We start from the raw sequence: 12,276 nt of genomic DNA, 5'->3' as shown, positions 1-12,276 counted from the left end.
AATCTTAAACACTCTTCATGGGGTGGGGATAAAACAAATTCTTCCTCTTCTTCTCAACCTACGCAATTTAAAAAGCCTTGGTGCTTTGTGTGTAAAAACAGAGGCCATAGGCCAGGGGATAAGTCCTGTCCAGGTAAACCCCCTGAGCCTACCACCACTAATACATCAAGCTCTAGTGCCCCTAGCAGTAGTGGTACTAGTGGTGGGACTGCTGGCAACAGTCAAGTTAAGGGTGTAGTTGGGTTCACTTATGGGTCCATAATAGAAACTGGGGTAGTCAGTCCCAAGACAGTTTCTGTCACACCTAGTGGCATTGGCCTTGCCACACTGGCTGCTTGTCCCCTTACAATGGATAAGTACAGGCAGACAGTTTCAATAAATGGTGTTGAGGCCTTGGCCTACAAGGACACAGGTGCCAGTATCACTTTGGTGACTGAAAACCTAGTGCATCCTGAACAACACATCATTGGACAACAGTATAAGATTATTGATGTCCATAACTCCACTAAGTTTCTTCCCTTAGCTATAATTCAGTTTAGTTGGGGTGGAGTTACTGGCCCTAAGCAGGTGGTGGTATCACCTAGCTTACCTGTAGACTGTCTCTTAGGTAATGACCTAGAGGCCTCAGGTTGGGCTGATGTAGAGTTTTATACCCATGCAGCCATGCTAGGTATCCCTGAGGATTTGTTCCCTCTCATTTCTACAGAAATGAAAAAGCAAAGGAGAGAAGGCCTGAAAACTCAGGATCCCTCTCCAACAACAGGTAAAAAGGGTATCACAGTATCCCCTAACCACCCTACCAATCAGGATACCATTCCTGTGGTAGGAGAAACCTCTCCTGAGGTGGCACCTGTTCCAAGGGAATCATCAGCCGGCATAGCTGAACTCCCTGAGGTAGAAGTACCTCTCTGTGGGATAACTCATATTGGTGAGAAAAAGAGCACCATTTTTGTTAACATGGAGCTTCCCTCCAACCCTCCCAGAGAAACTTTAGTGCAGAAACCCTGCACTGCCTCACAACACTTAGGACAGCATCCCTGCCCTAGTGTAGAGCTCATAGGACAGCATCCCTGCCCTGCTCCAAATCAAGAGAAACAGCATCCCTGTTCTCTCTTCCCGCCATATGGACAAAGTTTTTGCCCAGCTATGGCTTTACTGAGACAGCATCCCTGTCTGGCATTTTCATCACTACAAATAGGTTCAGTGGATAATTCCCACTGCTCTAAACTAAAACTTACTGATAGAAACTCTGAAAATATACCTTCACATTGTTGCTTAGCTAAAAAACTTCAAACAGGGTGGTTTACATCCCCACAGGGAGGTAACCATATAGTGGATGATAAAGGGAGTAACCAGTCTATTGCAGAGCTACTCTCTACTTATCACCACTTAGACAATAAAGTCTCAACTGGCCAAGGTTAGCCTTATTGTCCTTCGTTTGGAGGGGGGGCTTGTGTGAGAAAGTAGCCTCTTTCTAGCCTTGTTACCCCCACTTTTGGCCTGTTTGTGAGTGTATGTCAGGGTGTTTTCACTGTCTCACTGGGATCCTGCTAGCCAGGGCCCAGTGCTCATAGTGAAAACCCTATGTTTTCAGTATGTTTGTTATGTGTCACTGCGACCCTGCTAGTCAGGACCCAGTGCTCATAAGTTTGTGGCCTATATGTATGTGTTCCCTGTGTGGTGCCTAACTGTCTCACTGAGGCTCTGCTAACCAGAACCTCAGTGGTTATGCTCTCTCTTTACAAATTGTCACTAACAGGCTAGTGACCAATTTCACCAATTTACATTGGCATACTGGAACACCCTTATAATCCCCTAGTATATGGTACTGAGGTACCCAGGGTATTGGGGTTCCAGGAGATCCCTATGGGCTGCAGCATTTCTTGTGCCACCCATAGGGAGATCTGATCATTCTTACACAGGCCTGCCAGTGCAGCCTGAGTGAAATAACGTACACGTTATTTCACAGCCATTTACCACTGCACTTAAGTAACTTATAAGTCACCTATATGTCTAACCTTTACCTAGTAAAGGTTGGGTGCTAAGTTACTTAGTGTGTGGGCACCCAGGCACTAGCCAAGGTGCTCCCACATTGTTCAGGGCAAATTCCCCGGACTTTGTGAGTGCGGGGACACCATTACACGCGTGCACTATACATATGACACAACATATGTATAGCGTCACAAAGGTAACTCCGAACATGGCCATGTAACATGTCTAGGATCATGGAATTGTCACCCCAATGCCATTCTGGCATTGGGGAGACAATTCCATGATCCCCCGAGTCTCTAGCTCAGACCCGGGTACTGCCAAACTACCTTTCCCGGGGTTTCACTGCTGCTGCCAACCCCTCAGACAGGTTTCTGCCCTCCTGGGGTCCAGCCAGGCTTGGCCCAGGAAGGCAGAACAAAGGACTTCCTCAGAGAGAGGGTGTTACGCCCTCTCCCTTTGGAATAAGGTGTCAGGGCTGGGGAGGAGTAGCCTCCCCCAGCCTCTGGAAATGCTTTGATGGGCACAGATGGTGTCCATCTCTGCATAAGCCAGTCTACACCGGTTCAGGGATCCCTCAGCCCTGCTCTGGCGCGAAACTGGACAAAGGAAAAGGGAGTGACCACTCCCCTGACCTGCACCTCCCCTGGGAGGTGCCCAGAGCTCCTCCAGTGTGCTCCAGACCTCTGCCATCTTGGAAACAGAGGTGCTGCTGGCACACTGGACTGCTCTGAGTGGCCAGGGCCAGCAGGTGACGTCAGAGACTCCTTCTGAGAGGCTCCTTCAGGTGTTGCTAGCCTATCCTCTCTCCTAGGTAGCCAAACCTCCTTTCCTGGCTATTTAGGGTCTCTGCTTTGGGGAATTCCTTAGATAACGAATGCAAGAGCTCATCAGAGTTCCTCTGCATCTCTCTCTTCACCTTCTGCCAAGGAATCGACTTCTGACCGCGCTGGAAGCCTGCAAAACTGCAACAAAGTAGCGAAGAAGACTACTGCGACCTTGTAACGCTGATCCTGCCGACTTCTCGACTGTTTTCCTGGTGGTGCATGCTGTGGGGGTAGTCTGCCTCCTCTCTGCACTAGAAGCTCGGCAGAAATCTCCCGTGGGTCGACGGAATCTTCCCCCTGCAACCGCAGGCACCAAAGAACTGTATCACCGGTCCTCTGGGTCTCCTCTCAGCACGATGAGCGAGGTCCCTTGAACTCAGCAACTCTGTCCAAGTGAATCCCACAGTCCAGTGACTCTTCAGTCTAAGTTTGGTGGAGGTAAGTCCTTGCCTCCCCACGCTAGACTGCATTGCTGGGAACTGCGTGTTTTGCAGCTACTCCGGCTCCTGTGCACTCACCGAGGATTTCCTTCGTGCACAGCCAAGCCTGGGTCCCTGGCACTCTAACCTGCATTGCACGACCTCCTGAGTTGTCCTCCGGCGGCGTGGGACTCTCTTGTGCAACTTCGGGTGAGCACCGATTCACTCCACTTTGTAGTGCCTGTTCTGGCACTTCTATGGGTGCTGCTTGCTTCTGAGTGGGCTCTTTGTCTTGCTGGACGCCCCCTCTGTCCCCTCACGCAATTGGTGACATCCTGGTCCCTCCTGGGCCACAGCAGCATCCAAAAATCCTAACCGTGACCCTTGCAGCTAGCAAGTCTTGTTTGCAGTCTTTCTGCGGAAAAACACTTCTGCACGACTCTTCACGACGTGTGACATCCATCCTCCAAAGGGGAAGTTTCTAGCCCTTGTCGTTCATGCAGAATCCTCAGCTTCTACCATCCAGTGGCAGCTTCTTTGCACCCACAGCTGGCATTTCCTGGGCATCTGCCCACTCCCGACTTGATCGTGACTTTTGGACTTGGTCCCCTTGTTTCACAGGTACTCTCGTTTGGAAATCCATCGTTGTTGCATTACTGGTGTTGGTCTTTCCTGCAGAATTCCCCTATCACGACTTCTGTGCTCTTTGGGGAACTTAGGTGCACTTTGCACCCACTTTTCAGGGTCTTGGGGTGGGCTATTTTTCTAACCCTCACTGTTTTCTTAAAGTCCCAGCGACCCTCTACGAGGTCACATCGGTTTGGGGTCCATTCGTGGTTCGCATTCCACTTCTAGAGTATATGGTTTGTGTTGCCCCTATCCTTATGTGCCCCCATTGCATTCTATTGTGACTATACATTGTTTGCACTGTTTTCTATTGCTATTACTGCATATTTTGGTATTGTGTACATATATCTTGTGTATATTTGCTATCCTCATACTGAGGGTACTCACTGAGATACTTTGGCATATTGTCATAAAAATAAAGTACCTTTATTTTTAGTATATCTGTGTATTGTGTTTTCTTATGATATTGTGCATATGACACTAGTGGTACTGTAGGAGCTTCACTCGTCTCCTAGTTCAGCCTAAGCTGCTCTGCTAAGCTACCTTTTCTATCAGCCTAAGCTGCTAGACACCCCTCTACACTAATAAGGGATACCTGGGCCTGGTGCAAGGTGTAAGTACCCCCTGGTACTCACTACAAGCCAGTCCAGCCTCCTACATTGGTTGTGCAGCGGTGGGATAATTACTTTGCAACTACTTACCACTTTTGTCATTGTACTTTTCATAAGAGAAAAATATACAAAACAAGTTCAGTGTATGTACACCTAACCAAAAAGTTGTGCTTTTCTTCTCTCACTTCTTTTACTAAGTGCTGAAAAGTACCTCTAAAACTTTCAAAAAGTTCTTAAAAAGTTTTTAAAAGTTTTTTTCTGTTCTTTAAAAAGTTCTGAAACTTTTTCTTTCTTTTTCTGTCCCTTAAACCTTCTCTATTATGTCTGGTACAGGTCAAACTCTAGATCTGTCCAAGACTGCTTATGACCACCTTAGCTGGAAGGCAGCAAGGAGTCTCTGTGTAGAAAGAGGTTTAGAGGTAGGAAAGAATCCCTCTAGAGAACTATTAGTTAACATGCTAGTTGAACAAGATAAGACTTTTGTTGGCACTTCTGGTGAGAAATTAGCTGATGGTTCCCACTCTGATTCTGGGGCACCCCTAGCAAAAGATTTGGGAGGGAATCTTTCCAACCTGCCCCTTAGCAGGCCACCTAGCATAGCTGGTACTGATGTGAATTCACATCACAGAAAAAAGTGTTGCTTCACATCACAGTAATAGTGTGGCTTCTCATCACAGTAGAAGTGTCACTTCTGTAGGCCAGAATGTTAGTGTGCCATCTGTTAGGGCCAGGACTCCCTCTGTCCATTCTCACCATTCTTCTGTTTCAAGACATGCCCAACCCACCCACCCTGATGACAGAATGTTAGAAAGGGAGCTCAATAGATTGAGAGTGGAACAATCCAGTCTGAAGCTCAAGAAGCAACAGCTGGATTTAGATAGGCAGTCCTTGGAAATAGAAAGAGAAAGACAGAAATTGGGTTTTGAAACCCATGGTGGCAGCAGCAGTATTCCAAATAGTCATCCTGCAAAAGAGCATGATTCTAGGAATCTGCACAAGATAGTTCCCCCTTATAAGGAGGGGGATGACATTAACAAGTGGTTTGCTGCACTTGAGAGGGCCTGTGTTGTGCAGGAGGTCCCTCAAAGCTAGTGGGCTGCTATCGTATGGCTATCTTTCAGTGGAAAGGGTAGGGATAGGCTCCTTACTGTAAAGGAAAGTGATGCCAATAATTATACAGTTCTTAAGAATGCACTCCTAGATGGTTATGGCTTAACCACTGAACAGTACAGGATGAAGTTCAGAGAAACCAAAAAGGAGTCTTCACAAGACTGGGTAGACTTTGTTGACCATTCAGTGAAGGCCTTGGAGGGGTGGTTACATGGCAGTAAAGTTTCTGACTATGAAAGCCTGTATAACTTAATCCTGAGAGAGCATATTCTTAATAATTGTGTGTCTGATTTGTTGCACCAGTATCTAGTGGACTCAGATCTGACCTCTCCCCAAGAATTGGGAAAGAAGGCAGACAAATGGGTCAGAACAAGAGTGAACAGAAAGGTTCATACAGGTGGTGACAAGGATGGCAAGAAGAAAGATGGTGAGAAATCTCAAGATAAGCATGGGGATAAGGGTAAAACCAAAGATCCCACTTCAAATCTTAAACACTCTTCAGGGGGTGGGGATAAAACAAATTCTTCCTCTTCTTCTCAACCTACACAATTTAAAAAGCCTTGGTGCTTTGTGTGTAAAAACAGAGGCCATAGGCCAGGGGATAAGTCCTGTCCAGGTAAACCCCCTGAGCCTACCACCACTAATATATCAAGCTCTAGTGCCCCTAGCAGTAGTGGTACTAGTGGTGGGACTGCTGGCAACAGTCAAGTTAAGGGTGTAGTTGAGTTCACTTATGGGTCCATAATAGAAACTGGGGTAGTCAGTCCCAAGACAGTTTCTGTCACACCTAGTGGCATTGGCCTTGCCACACTGGCTGCTTGTCCCCTTACAATGGATAAGTACAGGCAGACAGTTTCAATAAATGGTGTTGAGGCCTTGGCCTACAGGGACACAGGTGCCAGTATCACTTTGGTGACTGAAAACCTAGTGCATCCTGAACAACACATCATTGGACAACAGTATAAGATTATTGATGTCCATAACTCCACTAAGTTTCTTCCCTTAGCTATAATTCAGTTTAGTTGGGGTGGAGTTACTGGCCCTAAGCAGGTGGTGGTATCACCTAGCTTACCTGTAGACTGTCTCTTAGGTAATGACCTAGAGGCCTCAGGTTGGGCTGATGTAGAGTTTTATACCCATGCAGCCATGCTGGGTATCCCTGAGGATTTGTTCCCTCTCATTTCTACAGAAATGAAAAAGCAAAGGAGAGAAGGCCTGAAAACTCAGGATCCCTCTCCAACAACAGGTAAAAAGGGTATCACAGTATCCCCTAACCACCCTACCAATCAGGATACCATTCCTGTGGTAGGAGAAACCTCTCCTGAGGTGGCACCTGTTCCAAGGGAATCATCAGCCGGCATAGCTGAACTCCCTGAGGTAGAAGTACCTCTCTGTGGGATAACTCATATTGGTGAGAAAAAGAGCACCATTTTTGTTAACATGGAGCTTCCCTCCAACCCTCCCAGAGAAACTTTAGTGCAGAAACCCTGCACTGCCTCACAACACTTAGGACAGCATCCCTGCCCTAGTGTAGAGCTCATAGGACAGCATCCCTGCCCTGCTCCAAATCAAGAGAAACAGCATCCCTGTTCTCTCTTCCCGCCATATGGACAAAGTTTTTGCCCAGCTATGGCTTTACTGAGACAGCATCCCTGTCTGGCATTTTCATCACTACAAATAGGTTCAGTGGATAATTCCCACTGCTCTAAACTAAAACTTACTGATAGAAACTCTGAAAATATACCTTTACATTGTTGCTTAGCTAAAAAACTTCAAACAGGGTGGTTTACATCCCCACAGGGAGGTAACCATATAGTGGATGATAAAGGGAGTAACCAGTCATTGCAGAGCTACTCTCTACTTATCACCACTTAGACAATAAAGTCTCAACTGGCCAAGGTTAGCCTTATTGTCCTTCGTTTGGAGGGGGGGCTTGTGTGAGAAAGTAGCCTCTTTCTAGCCTTGTTACCCCCACTTTTGGCCTGTTTGTGAGTGTATGTCAGGGTGTTTTCACTGTCTCACTGGGATCCTGCTAGCCAGGGCCCAGTGCTCATAGTGAAAACCCTATGTTTTCAGTATGTTTGTTATGTGTCACTGCGACCCTGCTAGTCAGGACCCAGTGCTCATAAGTTTGTGGCCTATATGTATGTGTTCCCTGTGTGGTGCCTAACTGTCTCCCTGAGGCTCTGCTAACCAGAACCTCAGTGGTTATGCTCTCTCTTTACAAATTGTCACTAACAGGCTAGTGACCAATTTCACCAATTTACATTGGCATACTGGAACACCCTTATAATCCCCTAGTATATGGTACTGAGGTACCCAGGGTATTGGGGTTCCAGGAGATCCCTATGGGCTGCAGCATTTCTTGTGCCACCCATAGGGAGATCTGATAATTCTTACACAGGCCTGCCAGTGCAGCCTGAGTGAAATAACGTACACGTTATTTCACAGCCATTTACCACTGCACTTAAGTAACTTATAAGTCACCTATATGTCTAACCTTTACCTAGTAAAGGTTGGGTGCTAAATTACTTAGTGTGTGGGCACCCAGGCACTAGCCAAGGTGCTCCCACATTGTTCAGGGCAAATTCCCCGGACTTTGTGAGTGCGGGGACACCATTACACGTGTGCACTATACATATGACACAACATATGTATAGCGTCACAAAGGTAACTCCGAACATGGCCATGTAACATGTCTAGGATCATGGAATTGTCACCCCAATGCCATTGTGGCATTGGGGAGACAATTCCATGATCCCACGAGTCTCTAGCTCAGACCCGGGTACTGCCAAACTACCTTTCCCGGGGTTTCTCTGCTGCTGCTGCTGCCAACCCCTCAGACAGGTTTCTGCCCTCCTGGGGTCCAGCCAGGCTTGGCCCAGGAAGGCAGAACAAAGGACTTCCTCAGAGAGAGGGTGTTACACCCTCTCTCTTTGGAATAAGGTGTCAGGGCTGGGGAGGAGTAGCCTCCCCCAGCCTCTGGAAATGCTTTGATGGGCACAGATGGTGCCCATCTCTGCATAAGCCAGTCTACACCGGTTCAGGGATCCCTCAGCCCTGCTCTGCCGCGAAACTGAACAAAGGAAAGGGGAGTGACCGCTCCCCTGACCTGCACCTCCCCTGGGAGGTGCCCAGAGCTCCTCCAGTGTGCTCCAGACTTCTGCCATCTTGGAAACAGAGTTGCTGCTGGCACACTGGACTGTTCTGAGTGGCCAGGGCCAGCAGGTGACGTCAGAGACTCCTTCTGATATGCTCCTTCAGGTGTTGCTAGCCTAGCCTCTCTCCTAGGTAGCCAAACCTCCTTTCCTGGCTATTTAGGGTCTCTGCTTTGGGGAATTCCTTAGATAACGAATGCAAGAGCTCATCAGAGTTCCTCTGCATCTCTCTCTTCACCTTCTGCCACGGAATCGACTGCTGACCGCGCTGGAAGCCTGCAAAACTGCAACAAAGTAGCGAAGACGACTACTGCGACCTTGTAACGCTGATCCTGCCGCCTTCTCGACAGTTTTCCTGGTGGTGCATGCTGTGGGGGTAGTCTGCCTCCTCTCTGCACTAGAAGCTCCGAAGAAATCTCCCGTGGGTTGACGGAATCTTACCCCTGCAACCGCAGGCACCAAAGAACTGCATCACCAGTCCTCTGGGTCTCCTCTCAGCACGACGAGCAAGGTCCCTTGAACTCAGCAACTCTGTCCAAGTGACTCCCACAGTCCAGTGACTCTTCAGTCCAAGTTTGGTGGAGGTAAGTCCTTGCCTCCCCACGCTAGACTGCATTGCTGGGAACCGTGTGTTTTGCAGCTACTCCGGCTCCTGTACACTCACCGAGGATTTCCTTCGTGCACAGCCAAGTCTGGGTCCCCGGCACTCTAACCTGCATTGCACGACCTCCTGAGTTGTCCTCCGGCGGCGTGGGACTCTCTTGTGCAACTTCGGGTGAGCACCGATTCACTCCACTTGGTAGTGCCTGTTCTGGCACTTCTGCGGGTGCTGCTTGCTTCTGAGTGGGCTCTTTGTCTTGCTGGACGCCCCCTCTGTCCCCTCATGCAATTGGTGACATCCTGGTCCCTCCTGGGTCACAGCAGCATCCAAAAACCCTAACTGCGACCCTTGCAGCTAGCAAGGCTTTTTTGGGTCTTTCTGTGGGAAAACACTTCTGCACGACTCTTCACGGCGTGGGACATCCATTCTCCAAAGAGGAAGTTTCTAGCCCTTGTCGTTCATGCAGAATCCTCAGCTTCTACCATCTGGTGGCAGCTTCTTTGCACCCACAGCTGGCATTTCCTGGGCATCTGCCCACTCCCGACTTGATCGTGACTTTTGGACTTGGTCCCCTTGTTCCAAAGGTACTCTCGTTTGGAAATCCATTGTTGTTGCATTGCTGGTGTTGGTCTTTCCTACAGAATTCCCCTATCACGACTTCTGTGCTCTTTGGGGAACTTAGGTGCACTTTGCACCCACTTTTCAGGGTCTTGGGGTGGTCTATTTTTCTAACCCTCACTGTTTTCTTACAGTCCCAGCAACCCTCTATGAGTTCACATAGGTTTGGGGTCCATTCGTGGTTCGCATTCCACTTCTAGAGTATATGGTTTGTGTTGCCCCTATCCCTATGTGCCCCCATTGCATTCTATTGTGACAATACATTGTTTGCACTGTTTTCTATTGCTATTACTGCATATTTTGATATTGTGTACATATATCTTTTGTATATTTGCTATCCTCATACTGAGGGTACTCACTGAGATACTTTGGCATATTGTCATAAAAATAAAGTACCTTTATTTTTAGTATATCTGTGTATTGTGTTTTCTTATGATATTGTGCATATGACACTAGTGGTACTGTAGGAGCTTCACTCGTCTCCTAGTTCAGCCTAAGCTGCTCTGCTAAGCTACCTTTTCTAGCAGCCTAAGCTGCTAGACACCCCTCTACACTAATAAGGGATGCCTGGGCCTGGTGCAAGGTGTAAGTACCCCTTGGTACTCACTACAAGCCAGTCCAGCCTCCTACAGGTGCTGGCCAGATGAAGCCTTTGTTGGCTCCGAGACTTCTTAACAGGAGTCAAGCTCTGTTCAAGCCTTGGAAAACCTTGATAGGAGGATTCAGAAAGCCAAGTTCAGTCCTTTCACTCCGAGGACAGAAGCAGCAAGCAGCAGGCCAGCACAGAAAAGCATAAATCAGACTGGCAGTCCCTCTTACAATGTCCAGCTCTGCTTCCTAGTAGAATGTCCTCAGTCCACAAATGTTCTAACTATGTCGTGTCAGAGGTCCAGTACTTATACCCATTTCTGTCTTTGAAGTAGGCAAACTTTAAAGAGAAGTCTTTGTAGAGCACAAGACCTTGGCTTTCCTGACCTAGCCAAAGGCACACTCCAGGGGGTTGGAGACTGATTTGTGTAAGGAAAGAAACAGCCCCATTCAGGTGTAAGTGTCAGCTTCTCCCACCACTCTAGCTCAGGAAGACCCATTAGCCTGGTGATGGGCCATTGGGATATGCAGGGGACACCTCGGCTTGCTTTGTGTGACTGTCGAGAGTGAAAGCACAAACAGCCCATCCTGACCCAGATGTGTATTCTACAGACAGGCAGAGGCACAGAACGGTTAAGCAAGAAAAAGACCACTTTCTAAAAGTGGCATTTTAAAACTTACAATAAAAAATAAATAAACGTCACCCAAAAATATTGTATTTTCAATTTGTGAGTTCAGAGACCCCAAACTCCACATCTCCATCTGCTCCCAATAGGAAATTACACGTATAAGATATTTCAAGACCATGCCTATGTCACCCTATGGGAGACATAGCTCGTGCAATAGTGAAAAATGAATTTAGCGGTATTTCACTATCAGAACATGCAAAACACACTAGTCCAATTCCTGCCTTTTAAATACTCCGCACCCTGCCCATGAGGCTGCCTTCGGCTGACTTTAGGGGTGATCTACATGTAATAAAAGAGAAGGGTTAGGCTTGGCAAGTGGAGGCAGTTGCCAGATCAAAATGGCAGTTTAAAACTGCACACACAATTACTGCATTGGTAGGTCAGAGACATGTTTTACAGGGCTACTCTTGTAGATGGCACAATCAGTGCTGCAGGCCCACTAGTAGCATTTCATTTATAGACTGCACTATGCTAGGGACCTACTAGTAAATCAATTATGCCAATCTTGGATAAACCAATCACCAGTACAACTTTGAAAAAGAGCACTTGCACTCTTAACAGTAGGGGAGTGCCCAGAGTCATTATGCCAGCAAAACAAAATTCAGCACAGCATAAAAAACAGGACGTCAGAGCCAAAAAGACAGAAGAAACCGCACAAAGCGCTGACAGTCTAACACATATCCATAGGTGCACCCCGCACTACACACTACACAATACAACACATACACACAATTAACCATTGCCAGTCTGACACAACAGAACCCGCGCATGTTGAAAACCCACATTGAGAAACATCCTTGACATGACATATACACAAACAATTGACACTGTGCCCACACACCAAACAAACACTGAAAACAACACAGCAATACACTGAGCTACACAAACACATTTACAAACACCTCAGACAGCCAATCGCATTCCAAACACACACATGCTGACTCACACACACTACTCGCAGCACAACATGACAGGTACAGATCCCCTGGCAATGTGCACACATGGACACAGTTGACAGGTGTGAATGTACCATAATTGT

The sequence above is a fragment of the Pleurodeles waltl genome, chromosome 3_1 (assembly GCF_031143425.1).
Source record: "Pleurodeles waltl isolate 20211129_DDA chromosome 3_1, aPleWal1.hap1.20221129, whole genome shotgun sequence".
In the NCBI taxonomy this organism is placed as follows: domain Eukaryota; kingdom Metazoa; phylum Chordata; class Amphibia; order Caudata; family Salamandridae; genus Pleurodeles; species Pleurodeles waltl.
This window is presented reverse-complemented; position numbering follows the sequence as displayed.